This window comes from Eubalaena glacialis, chromosome 7 (assembly GCF_028564815.1).
Source record: "Eubalaena glacialis isolate mEubGla1 chromosome 7, mEubGla1.1.hap2.+ XY, whole genome shotgun sequence".
NCBI classification, from domain to species: domain Eukaryota; kingdom Metazoa; phylum Chordata; class Mammalia; order Artiodactyla; family Balaenidae; genus Eubalaena; species Eubalaena glacialis.
In genome coordinates this window covers 123,734,468-123,759,583 of record NC_083722.1, presented here as the reverse complement: position 1 = coordinate 123,759,583, position 25,116 = coordinate 123,734,468, and positions in this window count along the sequence as shown.

The following is a 25,116-nucleotide window of genomic DNA, read 5'->3' as shown; positions in this document are numbered from 1 at the left end:
TAAGTTTAGCTGAATCTTAAAAAAAAATGAAAAGGACATTGATACACGCAAAACATCAGGAATTATTAGACGCATGCAAATCCAATCTACACAAACGTATCACCTCACACCAGTCAGAATGACCATCAGCAAAACGTCAACAAACAATAGATGTTGAAGAAGTTGTGGAGAATAGCGTAACCTCTCGGTCTAAGTGGGATGTAAACTGGTCACCGCCAATAATAGGAACAGAATGGCAGTGCGTTGAAAGGTAAAAATTGAGTCCCCATATGATCCGGAAGGCCCACTATTGGGCCTGTCACCTGTGAAAGCCAGCATCAAAAAGACACAGGATGGAACATCGTGTATTGCAGCAGTATTTACAATAGCCAAGACATGGAAGCAACAAAAATGTCCATCATCAGATGAATGGACGAAAAAGTGGTCCATGTACACAATGCAATATTAGACACAGAAAAGAATGAAACAATGCCGTTTGCAGCACCATAGACGAGGCTACACACAATCACACAACTTGAAGTAAGTCAGAAAGCGAGAGACACATATCCTATGATATCACGTATAGGTCTTATGTAAAAATTGATAGGAATGAACCTATTTCCACAGAGAAGGACACTCACGTGTTCAGAAAACAAGCTTGTGCTTAACCAAACGGAAAGGTGTGAGGAATGTATAACGGAGGATATTGGGTTTAACAGACATATGCTAATACTTATAAAATATATAATCATCAGACATACCGAATACCAAGAGAGGTCTACACAACATTCTGTAATAATCTCTACGGAACAGGATCCAAACATGAAAAGATATATGAATCAATGAAAGACATTCTGTACACCTAGAACAAACACAACATTGCAATCAAATTTGCTCTGAGAAAAATGAAAATTAAACTGAGAATATCAACAACAAATAAGTAGACATAGTTTCTGGGGGTTTGTCCTGGCACATTCCACTCTACTTTACAACCTACAAACAGGACTTCCAGGAAGGCTGTGTTGCCCTAGTAACCAGAGTTGGGAATATAGAAATGCTGCCCCCTTGTGGCCGTTTCCTGCAACAGCAGCTTTAAATGCAGAACTAATGGTCATGTGATATTCACAATTACTACAGGGCTGTAAAGGACACCTGCCCTCAAAAAATGTCCTGGTGCAGGTAATGGCCACAGGAATTCAGAACATGGCAAATTTTTCAAGGAAACAATTTGAAGAGGTGAGTTTCTCTGTTTTACTTAAAAAAAAAAACGTAGATGAAAGCTCAATATCGGGAATTATTAGACGCATGCAAATCCAACCTACAAAAAGGTATCACCACCCAACACTCAAAATGCCATCAGTAAAAAGTCTACAAACAATAAATTCTGAATGGGTTTTAGAGAACTGTGTACCCTCTAGTTGCTGGTGGGATGTACACTGGTAACAGCCAGTAGTGAGAACAGAATGGAGGTGCGTTGAAAGGGAAAAATTTGAACTACCATATGATCTAGTAGGCCCACTGCTGGGCCTAATCCCTGAGAAGACCAGAATCCAAAAGACACAGGCTGGCAATCCTGCACTGCATCAATATTTAGCATTGCCAAGACTTGGAAGTAACCAAAATGTCCATCCACAGATGAATGCACAAAGAAGAAGTGGTCCATGTACACAATGCAATATTCGCCATGGAAAAGGATGAAACACTGCTCTTTGCAGCACCATAGATGAGCCTAGAGATAATCACAGAACATGAGGTAAGTCGGAAAGCAGCCGACAAATAACCTGTGATATCACTCCTAGCTGTTACCTAACAACTGACACGTATGAACATATTTCCACAGAGAAAGACTCTCACAGACTTAGAAAACAAACTATGGTTATCTAAAAGGAAAGGTGGGAGGAATGGATACATTAAGATTAGGGTTACCGTACGTATACAAATACATATTAAACACAAGTATCAAAAAGACCGACCATATACCAAGGGAGGTCTACTGAACGCTCTGTAATAATTTACACGGGGGCTTGCCTGGTGGCACCGTGGTTAAGAATCCACCTGCCAATGCAGGGGACACAGGTTCGATCCCTGGTTCGGGAAGGTCCCACATGCAGCAGAGCAACTAAGCCCGTGCACCACAACTAATGAGCCTACGCTCTGGAGCCCATGAGCCATAACTACTGAGCCCATGCACCACAACTACTGAAGCCCACACGCCTAGAGCCCGTGCTCTGCAACAAGAGAAGCCACTGCAGTGAGAAGCCGGTGCACCGCAACGGAGAGTAGCCCCTGCTCACCGCAACTGGACAAAGCCCACATGCAGCAACGAAGATCCAACTCAGCCAAAAATAAATAAATAAATAAATAAAATTTATTTAAAAAAATAATAGTAATTTACATGGGAAGAGGATCTGTACATGAGTAGATATATATAATGTTCAATTGAACCTGATTGTGCACACCCAGAACAAACACTATTCTGCTCATTACCCCAATTTAAAAAATTAAAACCACGAACAACAATTAATGAGACATAAAGTTATTGGGGTTTTCCCTGGCACATCCCATTCTAATTTACAACCTAGGAACACAACTTTCAGGAAGGCTCTGCTGCCCTAGTAACCAGACTTGGGAATGGAGAAATGCTGCCGCCTTGTGGCCGTTTCCCACAACAGCAGCTTTAAACACAGGGCTAAGGGTCACTTGAGATTCACAGTAATTGTAGGGCCGTAAATGACACGTGTCCTCAAAACATGTCCTGGGGTAGGTAATGGCCAAGAAAGTTCACAACACGGAAAATTTTTCAAGAAAACAATTTGAAGAGGTAAGTGTTACTCACTCGGTTGTTTTAAAAAAAAAGAAGAACATGGATAAAAGCTCAATATCAGGAATTATTGGTTGGATGCAAATCCAAACTACAAAAAGATTTCACCACCCAATATTCAAAATGCCATCCGTAAAAAGTCTACAAACAATGCATGCTGACGGGTTGGGGGAGAAATGCATACCCACTATGCTGTTGGTTGGATGTAAACTGGTAACAGCTAATCATGAGAACAGAACGGAGCTGCGTTTAAAAGGTAAAAATTGAGCTACCATATCATGCGGCCGATCCCCTAATGGGCCTATACCCTAAGAAGACCAGAATGGGAAAGGCACAGACAGGCAAACATGCCCTGCAGCAATATTTACAATAGCCAAGCCATGCAAGCAAACAAAATGTCCATCAACAGATAAATGGACAAAGAAGAAGTGGTATACGTACCGAATGGAATAGTAGCCTCGGGAAAAAAATGAAAAATGCCGTTTGCAGGACTACACATGAGCCTAGAAATAATCATAGTACGTTACGTAAGTCAAAAGGGAATGACAAATATCCTATGATATCATTTATACGTGTTATCCTAAGATTGCTCCCAATGAACATATTTCCACAGAAAAACACACTCACAGACTGATAAAACAAACTAATGGTTAACCAAAATGAAAGGTGGGAGGATGGATAAATTAGGATTATGGGGGTAGCATACATATACTAACGTATGTTAAATGTATATAAACATATAACATATAAACTATATGAATTATATAATCACCAATACATATAAAATATATCATGACAAAACACCTAACAAATACCAAGGGAGGTCTACTCAACATTCTGTAATAACATACATGGTAACAGGATCCGAAGATGAACAGACATATGTATGAATCATTGACCAGATTCTGTACAGCCAGACAATCACAACACTCTAATCAAATTTCCTCCAATAAGAAATATAAATTAAATTTAAAAAACGAACATAAGTAAGGAGACATAAACTTCTGGGGGCTTGTCCCAGCACATTCCACTCTAATTTACAACCGAGGAACACGACGTCCAGGAAGACTCTGTTGCCCTAGTAACAAGAGTTGAGAACGTAATAATGCTGCCGCCTTGTGGCTGTTTCCCACAACAGCAGCTTTAAACACAGTGCTAATGGTCGCTTAATAGTCACGAGGACTGCGGGGCTGTAAATGATACCTGCCCTCAAAAAATGTCCTGGGGTAGGGAATAGGCAAGAAATTTCAACACATGACAAAGTTTTCAAGAAGTCAATATGAGAGGGAAGTTGTACTCACTCTTTAAAAAAAAAAGGAAAAGGAAAAAAAAGACACGCCTAAAGCTCAGTATAAGGAATTATTAGCTGCATGCAAATCCAACGTCCACAAAGGTTTCAGCTCACACCAGTCAAATGACCATCAGCAAAATGTCTACAAACTATAAATGCTGAAGAGGTTTTAGGGAACTGTGTACCTTCTAGCTGCTGATGGGGTGTAAAGTGCTAACAGCACTAATGAAAACTGAATGCAGCTGCTTTAAAAGGTAAAACTTGAGCTACCGTATGATGCGGCAGGGCACCTTCTGGGCCTATAACCTAAGACCACCAGAATCGGAAAGACAGAGGCAGGCAAATGTGCACTGCAGCAATATTGAAAGAGCCAAGACATGGAAGCAAAAAAAAGCTCCATAAACAGATGAATGGACAAAGAAGAAGTGGTATATGTACAGAATGGAATATTAGCCACGAAAAAAAATAAAAGAATGGCATATGCAGCACCACGGATGAGCCTAGGGATAATCACACAACGTGAAGTAAGTCAGATTGCGAAAGACAAATGTTCTACGATATCACTTATGTTATCTGAAAATTCATAAAAATGAACATATTTCCATAGGGAAAGACAATCTCAGATGGAGAAGACAAACTTATGGTTAAGCCAAAGAAAAGGTGTGAGGAATGGACAAATTAGGATATTGGGGTTAACAAACATATACTAATACATATAAAATATATCATCCCCAAAGACCTATGGAATACCAAGAGTGGTCTATTCAACACTCTACAATAACCTACATGGAAAAGGACACAAAGATCAATAGATATATGTATATGTGTACATGAACAAGATTCTGTGCAGCTAGAACAAAAGACATTTTAAAATCCAATTTGCTCTGATAAAAATGAAAACTTAAAGACACAAACAAGAATTAAGGAGGCTAAAACTTATGGGGGTTTGTCCTGACACATTCCACTCTAATCTGCAACCTAAAAGCACAACTTGCAGCAAGGTTCTGTTTCCCTAGCAAGCAGAGTTGGCAACGTAGAAATGCTGCCACCTTAAGGCCGTTTCCTCAAACAGCAGCTTTAAATCCACTGCTAATGGTCACTAATATTCACAAGGACTGCAGGGCTGTAAATGACTCATGCCCTCAAAAACTGTCCTGGGGTAGGGAATGGCCAAAAAAATCCAAACGCGGCAAATTTTTCAAGAAGGAAATTTGAAGTTGTAAGTTTAGCTGAATCTTAAAAAAAAATGAAAAGGACATTGATACACGCAAAACATCAGGAATTATTAGACGCATGCAAATCCAATCTACACAAACGTATCACCTCACACCAGTCAGAATGACCATCAGCAAAACGTCAACAAACAATAGATGTTGAAGAAGTTGTGGAGAATAGCGTAACCTCTCGGTCTAAGTGGGATGTAAACTGGTCACCGCCAATAATAGGAACAGAATGGCAGTGCGTTGAAAGGTAAAAATTGAGTCCCCATATGATCCGGAAGGCCCACTATTGGGCCTGTCACCTGTGAAAGCCAGCATCAAAAAGACACAGGATGGAACATCGTGTATTGCAGCAGTATTTACAATAGCCAAGACATGGAAGCAACAAAAATGTCCATCATCAGATGAATGGACGAAAAAGTGGTCCATGTACACAATGCAATATTAGACACAGAAAAGAATGAAACAATGCCGTTTGCAGCACCATAGACGAGGCTACACACAATCACACAACTTGAAGTAAGTCAGAAAGCGAGAGACACATATCCTATGATATCACGTATAGGTCTTATGTAAAAATTGATAGGAATGAACCTATTTCCACAGAGAAGGACACTCACGTGTTCAGAAAACAAGCTTGTGCTTAACCAAACGGAAAGGTGTGAGGAATGTATAACGGAGGATATTGGGTTTAACAGACATATGCTAATACTTATAAAATATATAATCATCAGACATACCGAATACCAAGAGAGGTCTACACAACATTCTGTAATAATCTCTACGGAACAGGATCCAAACATGAAAAGATATATGAATCAATGAAAGACATTCTGTACACCTAGAACAAACACAACATTGCAATCAAATTTGCTCTGAGAAAAATGAAAATTAAACTGAGAATATCAACAACAAATAAGTAGACATAGTTTCTGGGGGTTTGTCCTGGCACATTCCACTCTACTTTACAACCTACAAACAGGACTTCCAGGAAGGCTGTGTTGCCCTAGTAACCAGAGTTGGGAATATAGAAATGCTGCCCCCTTGTGGCCGTTTCCTGCAACAGCAGCTTTAAATGCAGAACTAATGGTCATGTGATATTCACAATTATTACAGGGCTGTAAAGGACACCTGCCCTCAAAAAATGTCCTGGTGCAGGTAATGGCCACAGGAATTGAGAACATGGCAAATTTTTCAAGGAAACAATTTGAAGAGGTGAGTTTCTCTGTTTTACTTAAAAAAAAAAACGTAGATGAAAGCTCAATATCGGGAATTATTAGACGCATGCAAATCCAACCTACAAAAAGGTATCACCACCCAACACTCAAAATGCCATCAGTAAAAAGTCTACAAACAATAAATTCTGAAGGGGTTTTAGAGAACTGTGTACCCTCTAGTTGCTGGTGGGATGTACACTGGTAACAGCCAGTAGTGAGAACAGAATGGAGGTGCGTTGAAAGGGAAAAATTTGAACTACCATATGATCTAGTAGGCCCACTGCTGGGCCTAATCCCTGAGAAGACCAGAATCCAAAAGACACAGGCTGGCAATCCTGCACTGCATCAATATTTAGCATTGCCAAGACTTGGAAGTAACCAAAATGTCCATCCACAGATGAATGCACAAAGAAGAAGTGGTCCATGTACACAATGCAATATTCGCCATGGAAAAGGATGAAACACTGCTCTTTGCAGCACCATAGATGAGCCTAGAGATAATCACAGAACATGAGGTAAGTCGGAAAGCAGCCGACAAATAACCTGTGATATCACTCCTAGCTGTTACCTAACAACTGACACGTATGAACATATTTCCACAGAGAAAGACTCTCACAGACTTAGAAAACAAACTATGGTTATCTAAAAGGAAAGGTGGGAGGAATGGATACATTAAGATTAGGGTTACCGTACGTATACAAATACATATTAAACACACGTATCAAAAAGACCGACCATATACCAAGGGAGGTCTACTGAACGCTCTGTAATAATTTACACGGGGGCTTGCCTGGTGGCACCGTGGTTAAGAATCCACCTGCCAATGCAGGGGACACAGGTTCGATCCCTGGTTCGGGAAGGTCCCACATGCAGCAGAGCAACTAAGCCCGTGCACCACAACTAATGAGCCTACGCTCTGGAGCCCATGAGCCATAACTACTGAGCCCATGCGCCACAACTACTGAAGCCCACACGCCTAGAGCCCGTGCTCCGCAACAAGAGAAGCCACTGCAGTGAGAAGCCGGTGCACCGCAACGGAGAGTAGCCCCCGCTCACCGCAACTGGAGAAAGCCCACATGCAGCAACGAAGATCCAACTCAGCCAAAAATAAATAAATAAATAAAATAAATTTATTTAAAAAAATAATAGTAATTTACATGGGAAGAGGATCTGTACATGAGTAGATATATATAATGTTCAATTGAACCTGATTGTGCACACCCAGAACAAACACTATTCTGCTCATTACCCCAATTTAAAAAATTAAAACCACGAACAACAATTAATGAGACATAAAGTTATTGGGGTTTTCCCTGGCACATCCCATTCTAATTTACAACCTAGGAACACAACTTTCAGGAAGGCTCTGCTGCCCTAGTAACCAGACTTGGGAATGGAGAAATGCTGCCGCCTTGTGGCCGTTTCCCACAACAGCAGCTTTAAACACAGGGCTAAGGGTCACTTGAGATTCACAGTAATTGTAGGGCCGTAAATGACACGTGTCCTCAAAACATGTCCTGGGGTAGGTAATGGCCAAGAAAGTTCACAACACGGAAAATTTTTCAAGAAAACAATTTGAAGAGGTAAGTGTTACTCACTCGGTTGTTTTAAAAAAAAAGAAGAACATGGATAAAAGCTCAATATCAGGAATTATTGGTTGGATGCAAATCCAAACTACAAAAAGATTTCACCACCCAATATTCAAAATGCCATCCGTAAAAAGTCTACAAACAATGCATGCTGACGGGTTGGGGGAGAAATGCATACCCACTATGCTGTTGGTTGGATGTAAACTGGTAACAGCTAATCATGAGAACAGAACGGAGCTGCGTTTAAAAGGTAAAAATTGAGCTACCATATCATGCGGCCGATCCCCTAATGGGCCTATACCCTAAGAAGACCAGAATGGGAAAGGCACAGACAGGCAAACATGCCCTGCAGCAATATTTACAATAGCCAAGCCATGCAAGCAAACAAAATGTCCATCAACAGATAAATGGACAAAGAAGAAGTGGTATACGTACCGAATGGAATAGTAGCCTCGGGAAAAAAATGAAAAATGCCGTTTGCAGGACTACACATGAGCCTAGAAATAATCATAGTACGTTACGTAAGTCAAAAGGGAATGACAAATATCCTATGATATCATTTATACGTGTTATCCTAAGATTGCTCCCAATGAACATATTTCCACAGGAAAACACACTCACAGACTGATAAAACAAACTAATGGTTAACCAAAATGAAAGGTGGGAGGATGGATAAATTAGGATTATGGGGGTAGCATACATATACTAACGTATGTTAAATGTATATAAACATATAACATATAAACTATATGAATTATATAATCACCAATACATATAAAATATATCATGACAAAACACCTACCAAATACCAAGGGAGGTCTACTCAACATTCTGTAATAACATACATGGTAACAGGATCCGAAGATGAACAGACATATGTATGAATCATTGACCAGATTCTGTACAGCCAGACAATCACAACACTCTAATCAAATTTCCTCCGATAAGAAATATAAATTAAATTTAAAAAACGAACATAAGTAAGGAGACATAAACTTCTGGGGGCTTGTCCCAGCACATTCCACTCTAATTTACAACCGAGGAACACGACGTCCAGGAAGACTCTGTTGCCCTAGTAACAAGAGTTGAGAACGTAATAATGCTGCCGCCTTGTGGCTGTTTCCCACAACAGCAGCTTTAAACACAGTGCTAATGGTCGCTTAATAGTCACGAGGACTGCGGGGCTGTAAATGATACCTGCCCTCAAAAAATGTCCTGGGGTAGGGAATAGGCAAGAAATTTCAACACATGACAAAGTTTTCAAGAAGTCAATATGAGAGGGAAGTTGTACTCACTCTTTAAAAAAAAAAGGAAAAGAAAAAAAAAGACACGCCTAAAGCTCAGTATAAGGAATTATTAGCTGCATGCAAATCCAACGTCCACAAAGGTTTCAGCTCACACCAGTCAAATGACCATCAGCAAAAAGTCTACAAACTATAAATGCTGAAGAGGTTTTAGGGAACTGTGTACCTTCTAGCTGCTGATGGGGTGTAAAGTGCTAACAGCACTAATGAAAACTGAATGCAGCTGCTTTAAAAGGTAAAAATTGAGCTACCGTATGATGCGGCAGGGCACCTTCTGGGCCTATAACCTAAGACCACCAGAATCGGAAAGACAGAGGCAGGCAAATGTGCACTGCAGCAATATTGAAAGAGCCAAGACATGGAAGCAAAAAAAAGCTCCATAAACAGATGAATGGACAAAGAAGAAGTGGTATATGTACAGAATGGAATATTAGCCACGAAAAAAAATAAAAGAATGGCATATGCAGCACCACGGATGAGCCTAGAGATAATCACACAACGTGAAGTAAGTCAGATTGCGAAAGACAAATGTTCTACGATATCACTTATGTTATCTGAAAATTCATAAAAATGAACATATCTCCATAGGGAAAGACAATCTCAGATGGAGAAGACAAACTTATGGTTAAGCCAAAGAAAAGGTGTGAGGAATGGACAAATTAGGATATTGGGGTTAACAAACATATACTAATACATATAAAATATATCATCCCCAAAGACCTATGGAATACCAAGAGTGGTCTATTCAACACTCTACAATAACCTACATGGAAAAGGACACAAAGATCAATAGATATATGTATATGTGTACATGAACAAGATTCTGTGCAGCTAGAACAAAAGACATTTTAAAATCCAATTTGCTCTGATAAAAATGAAAACTTAAAGACACAAACAAGAATTAAGGAGGCTAAAACTTATGGGGGTTTGTCCTGACACATTCCACTCTAATCTGCAACCTAAAAGCACAACTTGCAGCAAGGTTCTGTTTCCCTAGCAAGCAGAGTTGGCAACGTAGAAATGCTGCCACCTTAAGGCCGTTTCCTCAAACAGCAGCTTTAAATCCACTGCTAATGGTCACTAATATTCACAAGGACTGCAGGGCTGTAAATGACTCATGCCCTCAAAAACTGTCCTGGGGTAGGGAATGGCCAAAAAAATCCAAACGCGGCAAATTTTTCAAGAAGGAAATTTGAAGTTGTAAGTTTAGCTGAATCTTAAAAAAAAATGAAAAGGACATTGATACACGCAAAACATCAGGAATTATTAGACGCATGCAAATCCAATCTACACAAACGTATCACCTCACACCAGTCAGAATGACCATCAGCAAAACGTCAACAAACAATAGATGTTGAAGAAGTTGTGGAGAATAGCGTAACCTCTCGGTCTAAGTGGGATGTAAACTGGTAACCGCCAATAATAGGAACAGAATGGCAGTGCGTTGAAAGGTAAAAATTGAGTCCCCATATGATCCGGAAGGCCCACTATTGGGCCTGTCACCTGTGAAAGCCAGCATCAAAAAGACACAGGATGGAACATCGTGTATTGCAGCAGTATTTACAATAGCCAAGACATGGAAGCAACAAAAATGTCCATCATCAGATGAATGGACGAAAAAGTGGTCCATGTACACAATGCAATATTAGACACAGAAAAGAATGAAACAATGCCGTTTGCAGCACCATAGACGAGGCTACACACAATCACACAACTTGAAGTAAGTCAGAAAGCGAGAGACACATATCCTATGATATCACGTATAGGTCTTATGTAAAAATTGATAGGAATGAACCTATTTCCACAGAGAAGGACACTCACGTGTTCAGAAAACAAGCTTGTGCTTAACCAAACGGAAAGGTGTGAGGAATGTATAACGGAGGATATTGGGTTTAACAGACATATGCTAATACTTATAAAATATATAATCATCAGACATACCGAATACCAAGAGAGGTCTACACAACATTCTGTAATAATCTCTACGGAACAGGATCCAAACATGAAAAGATATATGAATCAATGAAAGACATTCTGTACACCTAGAACAAACACAACATTGCAATCAAATTTGCTCTGAGAAAAATGAAAATTAAACTGAGAATATCAACAACAAATAAGTAGACATAGTTTCTGGGGGTTTGTCCTGGCACATTCCACTCTACTTTACAACCTACAAACAGGACTTCCAGGAAGGCTGTGTTGCCCTAGTAACCAGAGTTGGGAATATAGAAATGCTGCCCCCTTGTGGCCGTTTCCTGCAACAGCAGCTTTAAATGCAGAACTAATGGTCATGTGATATTCACAATTACTACAGGGCTGTAAAGGACACCTGCCCTCAAAAAATGTCCTGGTGCAGGTAATGGCCACAGGAATTCAGAACATGGCAAATTTTTCAAGGAAACAATTTGAAGAGGTGAGTTTCTCTGTTTTACTTAAAAAAAAAAAACGTAGATGAAAGCTCAATATCGGGAATTATTAGACGCATGCAAATCCAACCTACAAAAAGGTATCACCACCCAACACTCAAAATGCCATCAGTAAAAAGTCTACAAACAATAAATTCTGAAGGGGTTTTAGAGAACTGTGTACCCTCTAGTTGCTGGTGGGATGTACACTGGTAACAGCCAGTAGTGAGAACAGAATGGAGGTGCGTTGAAAGGGAAAAATTTGAACTACCATATGATCTAGTAGGCCCACTGCTGGGCCTAATCCCTGAGAAGACCAGAATCCAAAAGACACAGGCTGGCAATCCTGCACTGCATCAATATTTAGCATTGCCAAGACTTGGAAGTAACCAAAATGTCCATCCACAGATGAATGCACAAAGAAGAAGTGGTCCATGTACACAATGCAATATTCGCCATGGAAAAGGATGAAACACTGCTCTTTGCAGCACCATAGATGAGCCTAGAGATAATCACAGAACATGAGGTAAGTCGGAAAGCAGCCGACAAATAACCTGTGATATCACTCCTAGCTGTTACCTAACAACTGACACGTATGAACATATTTCCACAGAGAAAGACTCTCACAGACTTAGAAAACAAACTATGGTTATCTAAAAGGAAAGGTGGGAGGAATGGATACATTAAGATTAGGGTTACCGTACGTATGCAAATACATATTAAACACACGTATCAAAAAGACCGACCATATACCAAGGGAGGTCTACTGAACGCTCTGTAATAATTTACACGGGGGCTTGCCTGGTGGCACCGTGGTTAAGAATCCACCTGCCAATGCAGGGGACACAGGTTCGATCCCTGGTTCGGGAAGGTCCCACATGCAGCAGAGCAACTAAGCCCGTGCACCACAACTAATGAGCCTACGCTCTGGAGCCCATGAGCCATAACTACTGAGCCCATGCGCCACAACTACTGAAGCCCACACGCCTAGAGCCCGTGCTCCGCAACAAGAGAAGCCACTGCAGTGAGAAGCCGGTGCACCGCAACGGAGAGTAGCCCCCGCTCACCGCAACTGGAGAAAGCCCACATGCAGCAACGAAGATCCAACTCAGCCAAAAATAAATAAATAAATAAAATAAATTTATTTAAAAAAATAATAGTAATTTACATGGGAAGAGGATCTGTACATGAGTAGATATATATAATGTTCAATTGAACCTGATTGTGCACACCCAGAACAAACACTATTCTGCTCATTACCCCAATTTAAAAAATTAAAACCACGAACAACAATTAATGAGACATAAAGTTATTGGGGTTTTCCCTGGCACATCCCATTCTAATTTACAACCTAGGAACACAACTTTCAGGAAGGCTCTGCTGCCCTAGTAACCAGACTTGGGAATGGAGAAATGCTGCCGCCTTGTGGCCGTTTCCCACAACAGCAGCTTTAAACACAGGGCTAAGGGTCACTTGAGATTCACAGTAATTGTAGGGCCGTAAATGACACGTGTCCTCAAAACATGTCCTGGGGTAGGTAATGGCCAAGAAAGTTCACAACACGGAAAATTTTTCAAGAAAACAATTTGAAGAGGTAAGTGTTACTCACTCGGTTGTTTTAAAAAAAGAAGAACATGGATAAAAGCTCAATATCAGGAATTATTGGTTGGATGCAAATCCAAACTACAAAAAGATTTCACCACCCAATATTCAAAATGCCATCCGTAAAAAGTCTACAAACAATGCATGCTGACGGGTTGGGGGAGAAATGCATACCCACTATGCTGTTGGTTGGATGTAAACTGGTAACAGCTAATCATGAGAACAGAACGGAGCTGCGTTTAAAAGGTAAAAATTGAGCTACCATATCATGCGGCCGATCCCCTAATGGGCCTATACCCTAAGAAGACCAGAATGGGAAAGGCACAGACAGGCAAACATGCCCTGCAGCAATATTTACAATAGCCAAGCCATGCAAGCAAACAAAATGTCCATCAACAGATAAATGGACAAAGAAGAAGTGGTATACGTACCGAATGGAATAGTAGCCTCGGGAAAAAAATGAACAATGCCGTTTGCAGGACTACACATGAGCCTAGAAATAATCATAGTACGTTACGTAAGTCAAAAGGGAATGACAAATATCCTATGATATCATTTATACGTGTTATCCTAAGATTGCTCCCAATGAACATATTTCCACAGAAAAACACACTCACAGACTGATAAAACAAACTAATGGTTAACCAAAATGAAAGGTGGGAGGATGGATAAATTAGGATTATTAGGAAATTAGCATACATATACTAACATATGTTAAATGTATATAAACATATAACATATAAACTATATGAATTATATAATCACCAATACATATAAAATATATCATGACAAAACACCTACCAAATACCAAGGGAGGTCTACTCAACATTCTGTAATAACATACATGGTAACAGGATCCGAAGATGAACAGACATATGTATGAATCATTGACCAGATTCTGTACAGCCAGACAATCACAACACTCTAATCCAATTTCCTCCGATAAGAAATATAAATTAAATTTAAAAAACGAACATAAGTAAGGAGACATAAACTTCTGGGGGCTTGTCCCAGCACATTCCACTCTAATTTACAACCGAGGAACACGACGTCCAGGAAGACTCTGTTGCCCTAGTAACAAGAGTTGAGAACGTAATAATGCTGCCGCCTTGTGGCTGTTTCCCACAACAGCAGCTTTAAACACAGTGCTAATGGTCGCTTAATAGTCACGAGGACTGCGGGGCTGTAAATGATACCTGCCCTCAAAAAATGTCCTGGGGTAGGGAATAGGCAAGAAATTTCAACACATGACAAAGTTTTCAAGAAGTCAATATGAGAGGGAAGTTGTACTCACTCTTTAAAAAAAAAAAGGAAAAGGAAAAAAAAGACATGCCTAAAGCTCAGTATAAGGAATTATTAGCTGCATGCAAATCCAACGTCCACAAAGGTTTCAGCTCACACCAGTCAAATGACCATCAGCAAAAAGTCTACAAACTATAAATGCTGAAGAGGTTTTAGGGAACTGTGTACCTTCTAGCTGCTGATGGGGTGTAAAGTGCTAACAGCACTAATGAAAACTGAATGCAGCTGCTTTAAAAGGTAAAAATTGAGCTACCGTATGATGCGGCAGGGCACCTTCTGGGCCTATAACCTAAGACCACCAGAATCGGAAAGACAGAGGCAGGCAAATGTGCACTGCAGCAATATTGAAAGAGCCAAGACATGGAAGCAAAAAAAAGCTCCATAAACAGATGAATGGACAAAGAAGAAGTGGTATATGTACAGAATGGAATATTAGCCACGAAAAAAAATAAAAGAATGGCATATGCAGCACCACGGATGAGCCTAGAGATAATCACACAACGTGAAGTAAGTCAGATTGCGAAAGACAAATGTTCTACGATATCACTTATGTTATCTGAAAATTCATAAAAATGAACATATCTCCATAGGGAAAGACAATCTCAGATGGAGAAGACAAACTTATGGTTAAGCCAAAGAAAAGGTGTGAGGAATGGACAAATTAGGATATTGGGGTTAACAAACATATACTAATACATATAAAATATATCATCCCCAAAGACCTATGGAATACCAAGAGTGGTCTATTCAACACTCTACAATAACCTACATGGAAAAGGACACAAAGATCAATAGATATATGTATATGTGTACATGAACAAGATTCTGTGCAGCTAGAACAAAAGACATTTTAAAATCCAATTTGCTCTGATAAAAATGAAAACTTAAAGACACAAACAAGAATTAAGGAGGCTAAAACTTATGGGGGTTTGTCCTGACACATTCCACTCTAATCTGCAACCTAAAAGCACAACTTGCAGCAAGGTTCTGTTTCCCTAGCAAGCAGAGTTGCCAACGTAGAAATGCTGCCACCTTAAGGCCGTTTCCTCAAACAGCAGCTTTAAATCCACTGCTAATGGTCACTAATATTCACAAGGACTGCAGGGCTGTAAATGACTCATGCCCTCAAAAACTGTCCTGGGGTAGGGAATGGCCAAAAAAATCCAAACGCGGCAAATTTTTCAAGAAGGAAATTTGAAGTTGTAAGTTTAGCTGAATCTTAAAAAAAAATGAAAAGGACATTGATACACGCAAAACATCAGGAATTATTAGACGCATGCAAATCCAATCTACACAAACGTATCACCTCACACCAGTCAGAATGACCATCAGCAAAACGTCAACAAACAATAGATGTTGAAGAAGTTGTGGAGAATAGCGTAACCTCTCGGTCTAAGTGGGATGTAAACTGGTAACCGCCAATAATAGGAACAGAATGGCAGTGCGTTGAAAGGTAAAAATTGAGTCCCCATATGATCCGGAAGGCCCACTATTGGGCCTGTCACCTGTGAAAGCCAGCATCAAAAAGACACAGGATGGAACATCGTGTATTGCAGCAGTATTTACAATAGCCAAGACATGGAAGCAACAAAAATGTCCATCATCAGATGAATGGACGAAAAAGTGGTCCATGTACACAATGCAATATTAGACACAGAAAAGAATGAAACAATGCCGTTTGCAGCACCATAGACGAGGCTACACACAATCACACAACTTGAAGTAAGTCAGAAAGCGAGAGACACATATCCTATGATATCACGTATAGGTCTTATGTAAAAATTGATAGGAATGAACCTATTTCCACAGAGAAGGACACTCACGTGTTCAGAAAACAAGCTTGTGCTTAACCAAACGGAAAGGTGTGAGGAATGTATAACGGAGGATATTGGGTTTAACAGACATATGCTAATACTTATAAAATATATAATCATCAGACATACCGAATACCAAGAGAGGTCTACACAACATTCTGTAATAATCTCTACGGAACAGGATCCAAACATGAAAAGATATATGAATCAATGAAAGACATTCTGTACACCTAGAACAAACACAACATTGCAATCAAATTTGCTCTGAGAAAAATGAAAATTAAACTGAGAATATCAACAACAAATAAGTAGACATAGTTTCTGGGGGTTTGTCCTGGCACATTCCACTCTACTTTACAACCTACAAACAGGACTTCCAGGAAGGCTGTGTTGCCCTAGTAACCAGAGTTGGGAATATAGAAATGCTGCCCCCTTGTGGCCGTTTCCTGCAACAGCAGCTTTAAATGCAGAACTAATGGTCATGTGATATTCACAATTACTACAGGGCTGTAAAGGACACCTGCCCTCAAAAAATGTCCTGGTGCAGGTAATGGCCACAGGAATTCAGAACATGGCAAATTTTTCAAGGAAACAATTTGAAGAGGTGAGTTTCTCTGTTTTACTTAAAAAAAAAAAGTAGATGAAAGCTCAATATCGGGAATTATTAGACGCATGCAAATCCAACCTACAAAAAGGTATCACCACCCAACACTCAAAATGCCATCAGTAAAAAGTCTACAAACAATAAATTCTGAAGGGGTTTTAGAGAACTGTGTACCCTCTAGTTGCTGGTGGGATGTACACTGGTAACAGCCAGTAGTGAGAACAGAATGGAGGTGCGTTGAAAGGGAAAAATTTGAACTACCATATGATCTAGTAGGCCCACTGCTGGGCCTAATCCCTGAGAAGACCAGAATCCAAAAGACACAGGCTGGCAATCCTGCACTGCATCAATATTTAGCATTGCCAAGACTTGGAAGTAACCAAAATGTCCATCCACAGATGAATGCACAAAGAAGAAGTGGTCCATGTACACAATGCAATATTCGCCATGGAAAAGGATGAAACACTGCTCTTTGCAGCACCATAGATGAGTCTAGAGATAATCACAGAACATGAGGTAAGTCGGAAAGCAGCCGACAAATAACCTGTGATATCACTCCTAGCTGTTACCTAACAACTGACACGTATGAACATATTTCCACAGAGAAAGACTCTCACAGACTTAGAAAACAAACTATGGTTATCTAAAAGGAAAGGTGGGAGGAATGGATACATTAAGATTAGGGTTACCGTACGTATGCAAATACATATTAAACACACGTATCAAAAAGACCGACCATATACCAAGGGAGGTCTACTGAACGCTCTGTAATAATTTACACGGGGGCTTGCCTGGTGGCACCGTGGTTAAGAATCCACCTGCCAATGCAGGGGACACAGGTTCGATCCCTGGTTCGGGAAGGTCCCACATGCAGCAGAGCAACTAAGCCCGTGCACCACAACTAATGAGCCTACGCTCTGGAGCCCATGAGCCATAACTACTGAGCCCATGCGCCACAACTACTGAAGCCCACACGCCTAGAGCCCGTGCTCCGCAACAAGAGAAGCCACTGCAGTGAGAAGCCGGTGCACCGCAACGGAGAGTAGCCCCCGCTCACCGCAACTGGAGAAAGCCCACATGCAGCAACGAAGATCCAACTCAGCCAAAAATAAATAAATAAATAAAATAAATTTATTTAAAAAAATAATAGTAATTTACATGGGAAGAGGATCTGTACATGAGTAGATATATATAATGTTCAATTGAACCTGATTGTGCACACCCAGAACAAACACTATTCTGCTCATTACCCCAATTTAAAAAATTAAAACCACGAACAACAATTAATGAGACATAAAGTTATTGGGGTTTTCCCTGGCACATCCCATTCTAATTTACAACCTAGGAACACAACTTTCAGGAAGGCTCTGCTGCCCTAGTAACCAGACTTGGGAATGGAGAAATGCTGCCGCCTTGTGGCCGTTTCCCACAACAGCAGCTTTAAACACAGGGCTAAGGGTCACTTGAGATTCACAGTAATTGTAGGGCCGTAAATGACACGTGTCCTCAAAACATGTCCTGGGGTAGGTAATGGCCAAGAAAGTTCACAACACGGAAAATTTTTCAAGAAAACAATTTGAAGAGGTAAGTGTTACTCACTCGGTTGTTTTAAAAAAAGAAGAACATGGATAAAAGCTCAATATCAGGAATTATTGGTTGGATGCAAATCCAAACTACAAAAAGATTTCACCACCCAATATTCAAAATGCCATCCGTAAAAAGTCTACAAACAATGCATGCTGACGGGTTGGGGGAGAAATGCATACCCACTATGCTGTTGGTTGGATGTAAACTGGTAACAGCTAATCATGAGAACAGAACGGAGCTGCGTTTAAAAGGTAAAAATTGAGCTACCATATCATGCGGCCGATCCCCTAATGGGCCTATACCCTAAGAAGACCAGAATGGGAAAGGCACAGACAGGCAAACATGCCCTGCAGCAATATTTACAATAGCCAAGCCATGCAAGCAAACAAAATGTCCATCAACAGATAAATGGACAAAGAAGAAGTGGTATACGTACCGAATGGAATAGTAGCCTCGGGAAAAAAATGAACAATGCCGTTTGCAGGACTACACATGAGCCTAGAAATAATCATAGTACGTTACGTAAGTCAAAAGGGAATGACAAATATCCTATGATATCATTTATACGTGTTATCCTAAGATTGCTCCCAATGAACATATTTCCACAGAAAAACACACTCACAGACTGATAAAACAAACTAATGGTTAACCAAAATGAAAGGTGGGAGGATGGATAAATTAGGATTATTAGGAAATTAGCATACATATACTAACATATGTTAAATGTATATAAACATATAACATATAAACTATATGAATTATATAATCACCAATACATATAAAATATATCATGACAAAACACCTACCAAATACCAAGGGAGGTCTACTCAACATTCTGTAATAACATACATGGTAACAGGATCCGAAGATGAACAGACATATGTATGAATCATTGACCAGATTCTGTACAGCCAGACAATCACAACACTCTAATCAAATTTCCTCCGATAAGAAATATAAATTAAATTTAAAAAACGAACATAAGTAAGGAGACATAAACTTCTGGGGGCTTGTCCCAGCACATTCCACTCTAATTTACAACCGAGGAACACGACGTCCAGGAAGACTCTGTTGCCCTAGTAACAAGAGTTGAGAACGTAATAATGCTGCCGCCTTGTGGCTGTTTCCCACAACAGCAGCTTTAAACACAGTGCTAATGGTCGCTTAATAGTCACGAGGACTGCGGGGCTGTAAATGATACCTGCCCTCAAAAAATGTCCTGGGGTAGGGAATAGGCAAGAAATTTCAACACATGACAAAGTTTTCAAGAAGTCAATATGAGAGGGAAGTTGTACTCACTCTTTAAAAAAAAAAAGGAAAAGGAAAAAAAAGACATGCCTAAAGCTCAGTATAAGGAATTATTAGCTGCATGCAAATCCAACGTCCACAAAGGTTTCAGCTCACACCAGTCAAATGACCATCAGCAAAAAGTCTACAAACTATAAATGCTGAAGAGGTTTTAGGGAACTGTGTACCTTCTAGCTGCTGATGGGGTGTAAAGTGCTAACAGCACTAATGAAAACTGAATGCAGCTGCTTTAAAAGGTAAAAATTGAGCTACCGTATGATGCGGCAGGGCACCTTCTGGGCCTATAACCTAAGACCACCAGAATCGGAAAGACAGAGGCAGGCAAATGTGCACTGCAGCAATATTGAAAGAGCCAAGACATGGAAGCAAAAAAAAGCTCCATAAACAGATGAATGGACAAAGAAGAAGTGGTATATGTACAGAATGGAATATTAGCCACGAAAAAAAATAAAAGAATGGCATATGCAGCACCACGGATGAGCCTAGAGATAATCACACAACGTGAAGTAAGTCAGATTGCGAAAGACAAATGTTCTACGATATCACTTATGTTATCTGAAAATTCATAAAAATGAACATATCTCCATAGGGAAAGACAATCTCAGATGGAGAAGACAAACTTATGGTTAAGCCAAAGAAAAGGTGTGAGGAATGGACAAATTAGGATATTGGGGTTAACAAACATATACTAATACATATAAAATATATCATCCCCAAAGACCTATGGAATACCAAGAGTGGTCTATTCAACACTCTACAATAACCTACATGGAAAAGGACACAAAGATCAATAGATATATGTATATGTGTACATGAACAAGATTCTGTGCAGCTAGAACAAAAGACATTTTAAAATCCAATTTGCTCTGATAAAAATGAAAACTTAAAGACACAAACAAGAATTAAGGAGGCTAAAACTTATGGGGGTTTGTCCTGACACATTCCACTCTAATCTGCAACCTAAAAGCACAACTTGCAGCAAGGTTCTGTTTCCCTAGCAAGCAGAGTTGGCAACGTAGAAATGCTGCCACCTTAAGGCCGTTTCCTCAAACAGCAGCTTTAAATCCACTGCTAATGGTCACTAATATTCACAAGGACTGCAGGGCTGTAAATGACTCATGCCCTCAAAAACTGTCCTGGGGTAGGGAATGGCCAAAAAAATCCAAACGCGGCAAATTTTTCAAGAAGGAAATTTGAAGTTGTAAGTTTAGCTGAATCTTAAAAAAAAATGAAAAGGACATTGATACACGCAAAACATCAGGAATTATTAGACGCATGCAAATCCATTCTACACAAACGTATCACCTCACACCAGTCAGAATGACCATCAGCAAAACGTCAACAAACAATAGATGTTGAAGAAGTTGTGGAGAATAGCGTACCCTCTCGGTCTAAGTGGGATGTAAACTGGTAACCGCCAATAATAGGAACAGAATGGCAGTGCGTTGAAAGGTAAAAATTGAGTCCCCATATGATCCGGAAGGCCCACTATTGGGCCTGTCACCTGTGAAAGCCAGCATCAAAAAGACACAGGATGGAACATCGTGTATTGCAGCAGTATTTACAATAGCCAAGACATGGAAGCAACAAAAATGTCCATCATCAGATGAATGGACGAAAAAGTGGTCCATGTACACAATGCAATATTAGACACAGAAAAGAATGAAACAATACCGTTTGCAGCACCATAGACGAGGCTACAGACAATCACACAACTTGAAGTAAGTCAGAAAGCGAGAGACACATATCCTATGATATCACGTATAGGTCTTATGTAAAAATTGATAGGAATGAACCTATTTCCACAGAGAAGGACACTCACGTGTTCAGAAAACAAGCTTGTGCTTAACCAAACGGAAAGGTGTGAGGAATGTATAACGGAGGATATTGGGTTTAACAGACATATGCTAATACTTATAAAATATATAATCATCAGACATACCGAATACCAAGAGAGGTCTACACAACATTCTGTAATAATCTCTACGGAACAGGATCCAAACATGAAAAGATATATGAATCAATGAAAGACATTCTGTACACCTAGAACAAACACCACATTGCAATCAAATTTGCTCTGAGAAAAATGAAAATTAAACTGAGAATATCAACAACAAATAAGTAGACATAGTTTCTGGGGGTTTGTCCTGGCACATTCCACTCTACTTTACAACCTACAAACAGGACTTCCAGGAAGGCTGTGTTGCCCTAGTAACCAGAGTTGGGAATATAGAAATGCTGCCCCCTTGTGGCCGTTTCCTGCAACAGCAGCTTTAAATGCAGAACTAATGGTCATGTGATATTCACAATTACTACAGGGCTGTAAAGGACACCTGCCCTCAAAAAATGTCCTGGTGCAGGTAATGGCCACAGGAATTGAGAACATGGCAAATTTTTCAAGGAAACAATTTGAAGAGGTGAGTTTCTCTGTTTTACTTAAAAAAAAAAAACGTAGATGAAAGCTCAATATCGGGAATTATTAGACGCATGCAAATCCAACCTACAAAAAGGTATCACCACCCAACACTCAAAATGCCATCAGTAAAAAGTCTACAAACAATAAATTCTGAAGGGGTTTTAGAGAACTGTGTACCCTCTAGTTGCTGGTGGGATGTACACTGGTAACAGCCAGTAGTGAGAACAGAATGGAGGTGCGTTGAAAGGGAAAAATTTGAACTACCATATGATCTAGTAGGCCCACTGCTGGGCCTAATCCCTGAGAAGACCAGAATCCAAAAGACACAGGCTGGCAATCCTGCACTGCATCAATATTTAGCATTGCCAAGACTTGGAAGTAACCAAAATGTCCATCCACAGATGAATGCACAAAGAAGAAGTGGTCCATGTACACAATGCAATATTCGCCATGGAAAAGGATGAAACACTGCTCTTTGCAGCACCATAGATGAGCCTAGAGATAATCACAGAACATGAGGTAAGTCGGAAAGCAGCCGACAAATAACCTGTGATATCACTCCTAGCTGTTACCTAACAACTGACACGTATGAACATATTTCCACAGAGAAAGACTCTCACAGACTTAGAAAACAAACTATGGTTATCTAAAAGGAAAGGTGGGAGGAATGGATACATTAAGATTAGGGTTACCGTACGTATACAAATACATATTAAACACACGTATCAAAAAGACCGACCATATACCAAGGGAGGTCTACTGAACGCTCTGTAATAATTTACACGGGGGCTTGCCTGGTGGCACCGTGGTTAAGAATCCACCTGCCAATGCAGGGGACACAGGTTCGATCCCTGGTTCGGGAAGGTCCCACATGCAGCAGAGCAACTAAGCCCGTGCACCACAACTAATGAGCCTACGCTCTGGAGCCCATGAGCCATAACTACTGAGCCCATGCGCCACAACTACTGAAGCCCACACGCCTAGAGCCCGTGCTCCGCAACAAGAGAAGCCACTGCAGTGAGAAGCCGGTGCACCGCAACGGAGAGTAGCCCCCGCTCACCGCAACTGGAGAAAGCCCACATGCAGCAACGAAGATCCAACTCAGCCAAAAATAAATAAATAAATAAAATAAATTTATTTAAAAAAATAATAGTAATTTACATGGGAAGAGGATCTGTACATGAGTAGATATATATAATGTTCAATTGAACCTGATTGTGCACACCCAGAACAAACACTATTCTGCTCATTACCCCAATTTAAAAAATTAAAACCACGAACAACAATTAATGAGACATAAAGTTATTGGGGTTTTCCCTGGCACATCCCATTCTAATTTACAACCTAGGAACACAACTTTCAGGAAGGCTCTGCTGCCCTAGTAACCAGACTTGGGAATGGAGAAATGCTGCCGCCTTGTGGCCGTTTCCCACAACAGCAGCTTTAAACACAGGGCTAAGGGTCACTTGAGATTCACAGTAATTGTAGGGCCGTAAATGACACGTGTCCTCAAAACATGTCCTGGGGTAGGTAATGGCCAAGAAAGTTCACAACACGGAAAATTTTTCAAGAAAACAATTTGAAGAGGTAAGTGTTACTCACTCGGTTGTTTTAAAAAAAAAGAAGAACATGGATAAAAGCTCAATATCAGGAATTATTGGTTGGATGCAAATCCAAACTACAAAAAGATTTCACCACCCAATATTCAAAATGCCATCCGTAAAAAGTCTACAAACAATGCATGCTGACGGGTTGGGGGAGAAATGCATACCCACTATGCTGTTGGTTGGATGTAAACTGGTAACAGCTAATCATGAGAACAGAACGGAGCTGCGTTTAAAAGGTAAAAATTGAGCTACCATATCATGCGGCCGATCCCCTAATGGGCCTATACCCTAAGAAGACCAGAATGGGAAAGGCACAGACAGGCAAACATGCCCTGCAGCAATATTTACAATAGCCAAGCCATGCAAGCAAACAAAATGTCCATCAACAGATAAATGGACAAAGAAGAAGTGGTATACGTACCGAATGGAATAGTAGCCTCGGGAAAAAAATGAAAAATGCCGTTTGCAGGACTACACATGAGCCTAGAAATAATCATAGTACGTTACGTAAGTCAAAAGGGAATGACAAATATCCTATGATATCATTTATACGTGTTATCCTAAGATTGCTCCCAATGAACATATTTCCACAGAAAAACACACTCACAGACTGATAAAACAAACTAATGGTTAACCAAAATGAAAGGTGGGAGGATGGATAAATTAGGATTATGGGGGTAGCATACATATACTAACGTATGTTAAATGTATATAAACATATAACATATAAACTATATGAATTATATAATCACCAATACATATAAAATATATCATGACAAAACACCTAACAAATACCAAGGGAGGTCTACTCAACATTCTGTAATAACATACATGGTAACAGGATCCGAAGATGAACAGACATATGTATGAATCATTGACCAGATTCTGTACAGCCAGACAATCACAACACTCTAATCAAATTTCCTCCAATAAGAAATATAAATTAAATTTAAAAAACGAACATAAGTAAGGAGACATAAACTTCTGGGGGCTTGTCCCAGCACATTCCACTCTAATTTACAACCGAGGAACACGACGTCCAGGAAG